Raw genomic sequence first — 4,226 nt, 5'->3', positions numbered from 1 at the left:
TTTCCATTATATTCTACGTTTGGCTGTATTACTGGAACCATATCAACCTCACTAGAATTGTTAATTATCTATAATTGTGGATTCTGGTACCAAAAGCAACCGAACACGCAACAATCTGCTGACTTAAGTAACGTCCCTTAACTTTATTTGTGTTTATAACTTATAATTGGTATACTATAATATTACCATTTAGATGGAATAACTTTACTGTTATTTTTGAGTTAATATAATTTTTGGTCCGCCACAGTAAGGATCCATATATATGTGGACTACTTTTGGAATAGATGAATGTCATTACTAACTCCTCGTACATTTGTTGGATAATAAAATCCAGAAGGCTCTCAATGGTATGGTTTTAATGTTTATTACATAACACGGGGAACAAGTAGAGCATGGCGTTATATTAATTTAAATACTCAAACGTTCCACTATTCAACATAGAAAAATTTGAAATGTAATGCCTAGTAGAGTAGGAAATTTACTAACCCTACCCTCGGGGTTTAGAGTTTCTATTCTAACCACAGGTCATCAGATGAATTTTTGGCGCTTATATTCAGTTGCTACAAAAGTACATCAAGGGTAGGTTTAAATTCAACGTTGTTAGTTAACCCAATGCATCGCAAGCCAAAATAATGATCATATTCACGTTCATGTAGTCATCGAATTTGTCATATTATCATGTAATTTTTATTAGGAAGCTAGATTATGCTGTGTATTTTGCTATGGCTGTAGTCTTTATTTCTCACGTCTGACTGAATTGCGCCGGACATGCACTGCATACTGGGATGATATCCCAAGTCATAGTAGGCCTAATCAAATCGTTGTTTATTAAGAAGACCTTCAGTGAATATTGTTACTGAAGAAGGGTTTATTGTGATGTGAATGTGGTGTTTGAATGAACCAATGATTCCCTTGTATTGATGTTTCGATTTTGAATTCCAAATACAATACATTCGTTTGTGTTCATCTAATACTTCTTGATCAAATTGCGTTGTTTCTAGGATTACTAGTTTGGTGAGTTTTTGGTAATACCCATCTTTGCAAATTCATTAAACTTTATTATTTCCAAAAATTAGTTCTCTTCAATACACTGTGTTGGGTGACTAAGGTTTATGAACTACTGTTTATAAAATGTATTCATCTAGCCTTGACGTTTAAATTTGCATCTACAGCTCTAGCATCGGTGATATCGCAAAACTCGACACAAGTATGTATCGGTTCCATTTGCCACATTTTACATCAAAAATTAAAGAGAAAAAGAGCGACGTAACAAGATATGAAGCACCTGAGGTAAATAGTATTAGCGCTATTGGTAAACTAATAGTGAGGAAAAGTTCTAAGAACAAATGAGATTTTGAAATAAAACTAACCATGATTGCACTATCACTACCACCGATTTTGAGCTGTGTCACCTTATTCCTCTCCGTCCGTAAATTACGGTTATTATGCCTTCTTCAACTAAAAGATCTGCGACTCTTGGAACTGCTCAGGTCAACAGTCACTAAATTCATCAAGTGACTCTATGTTTTGATATTCGTGCCCCTAACCTTTTTCCAATTTACGACTATTCCAGCTAAAATAAGGATTTTGTTAGGTGATAGTTAAGTGTATGTCTTTGAGATACTGTGTGTCCGTAAATAATGTCGTTGTCACGCTCCAGTAGTGGGTAGTAAGACTTTCTTATTTACTGTTTTGTTTTCTCACCCCTATCCAGCCGATCTACCTAGAACGTGATCTAGACAATATTAGCTTTATTGAGTTGTTACCATATGGAAACCTTATCACCACATCAAGATACCAGCTACGGCCTAGTTGTGTCAGTGAAGGGATGACCACAATTATCTTGTTAGTTGTACAGGAAGTAATACATAGAAGTGGAGTTCACTAGGACTGGACCCTAACACCTATGTTAGATCGTAGTAACCACCAACTTTTGTATTTTCCCATTGTTGACATTCACGACTAAATATGACTATTGGTGGCGTGAGCGCATAAATTCACTGAATGGATGATATCTTAAGTACATTCTAATATTGATTATCATTGTATCTATTCAAAGGACCAATACACTCATATAGTGATTAGATTAAACCCTTGATGTTCAACAACGGAATAACAAGAACCTATACATTTATTTAGAATTACTCAATCTTAAAGCTAAATTAGTATAGTACGATAATATGATGAAATATATCTTTCGTACATAAAATTTAACCCCACATTTTCATCCCAACAGTTCTATTTTGTTTATTCCATCTAGTTATCATTTGTGACACCATTTTCATGATAGCAATCAAAGATGTTTACTTTTATGAGAGCCTCTTCGCATAATAATAGTTCTTCATGTCACTTGACCCACAATATTTATTTCGTTGCGTATGATGATTTTGTCCTTTGATCAAACTATCCAACTTAGACAACAAAACTTTACCAAAAAGATTTTTCTTTGTAATTATTTGTTTATTTTCAAGAACATAGGTACTATAAGTCAAGATATTTTGATAGTATAAATCCTAAGCTAAATTTTTTGTCGTTCAATGAAGCTGTTATGACTTATAAGCAAAGATAGTATCTAAAATACTAGCCTCAATAATTATCAGGCGCCTAACTAAGACTCGTGAACTGCAAACACGAGAAAATCAGGCTGGCTTCAGACCTGGTCGTGGCTGTATCGACCACATATTCACCATTCGTCAAGTTTTAGAGCACAGACATGCTTATCGGCGTCCGACAATGATAGTTTTTCTTGACTTGAAAGCAGCATTTGACTCTGTAGACCGAGAGGTTCTGTGGCAGTGTCTGTCATTGAAAGGTGTACCTGAGAAGTACATAAACCTTGTGAAGGCTCTTTACTCGAACACTATCAGTCGAGTGAGAGCTTATGGCGAACTGTCATCTGATTTTACAACCTCAAGTGGTGTACGTCAAGGCTGTCCACTAACCCCATTTTTGTTTAACTTCATTATAGACCTGTTGCTGGAAATAACACTTTCTTCAACTGAATTTACAGGAATTGATCTCCTACCAGGTGGTTCACTTATCGACTTAGAATACGCAGATGACATAGTCCTGTTTGCTGAAGACGCTGGCAAAATGCAGAGTCTTCTGTTAGAACTGAGTAATAATGCCAGCATGTTTGGGATGCGTTTCTCCCCATCCAAATGTAAATTGTTACTCCAGGACTGGCCTGCGTCAACACCTGAACTAAGGATAGGGAGTGAAGTAGTCGAACGCGTGGACAACTTCACTTATCTTGGAAGTCTGATCAGCCCTAATGGGTTGGTGTCTGACGAAATCTCAGCACGGATTCAAAAAGCTCGTTTGGCTTTTGCCAACTTACGTCACCTATGGCGAAGACGAGATATCCGTCTATCAATTAAGGGACGAGTATACTGCGCATCAGTTCGCTCTGTTCTACTTTACGGCTGTGAAACATGGCCATTAAGAGTAGAATATACTCGTAGGTTACTAGTATTTGACCACAGATGCCTTAGAAATATTGCTCGCATCTGCTGGGATCACCGGGTAAGTAATAGTGAGGTTAGACGCAGGGTATTAGGGAATGATGGTAAATCAGTTGATGAGGTGATGAATCTTCATCGACTGAGATGGTTGGGCCATGTGTTACGTATGTCTGAACACCGATTACCACGACGCGCAATGCTGAATAGTGTAGGGGATGGTTGGAAGAGAGTTAGGGGCGGCCAAACCAAAACATGGCATCAGTGCTTGAAGTCACTAACTTCTAGTGTGAGCCATGTTGGCAGATGCAGACTACCTGGTTGGGGTCCGCGTGACTATCGTAACCAATGGTTGGAGACTCTAGGTGACATGGCTCAGAATCGATCACAATGGCGAAGGTGTATACACTCTTTATCTTCCCTTAAACCTTGAGATTAAAATTGCTTCATAACTTTTTTCCTTCCTATACTATATCCTTATATACAACCTTTCTTTATATACTACCACCACTAAATTAATTACTTCTATGAATCCGGTGTTCATCTTGTTGTGCTAACGAGGTATGGCAACTTGGACCGATGCATATATGTGCCTGGTCCTACGTTGTAGCTGACTGACTGACTGATAAGCAAAGATAGATAGTAGCTAGCAGTGGAATCCAGTTTGACGCGCGTTTCTTCCTATTTGGGACTCATCAGCTGGATGTACCTGCATCTCAGAGTTGATGTTCACTCTGTGAATTAAGGCTATATCGAGGCAATACG

General features: G+C 37.7%; 1 protein-coding gene across 1 annotated transcript in view; it reads left to right on the top strand.

Moving 5' to 3' along the window:
* Smp_176040 (eukaryotictranslation initiation factor,putative) overlaps window positions 1-4,226 on the top strand; it is a gene marked incomplete at both ends in the record, with an annotated part of 61,836 nt that overhangs the window by 20,403 nt on the left and 37,207 nt on the right. The gene's annotated exons all lie outside the window — the stretch shown is intronic.

The sequence above is a fragment of the Schistosoma mansoni genome (assembly GCF_000237925.1).
Source record: "Schistosoma mansoni, WGS project CABG00000000 data, chromosome 1 unplaced supercontig 0135, strain Puerto Rico, whole genome shotgun sequence".
Taxonomy (NCBI): domain Eukaryota; kingdom Metazoa; phylum Platyhelminthes; class Trematoda; order Strigeidida; family Schistosomatidae; genus Schistosoma; species Schistosoma mansoni.
The sequence above is the reverse complement of the archived record's forward strand: the minus strand, read 5'-3'. Positions and strand labels throughout refer to the sequence as shown.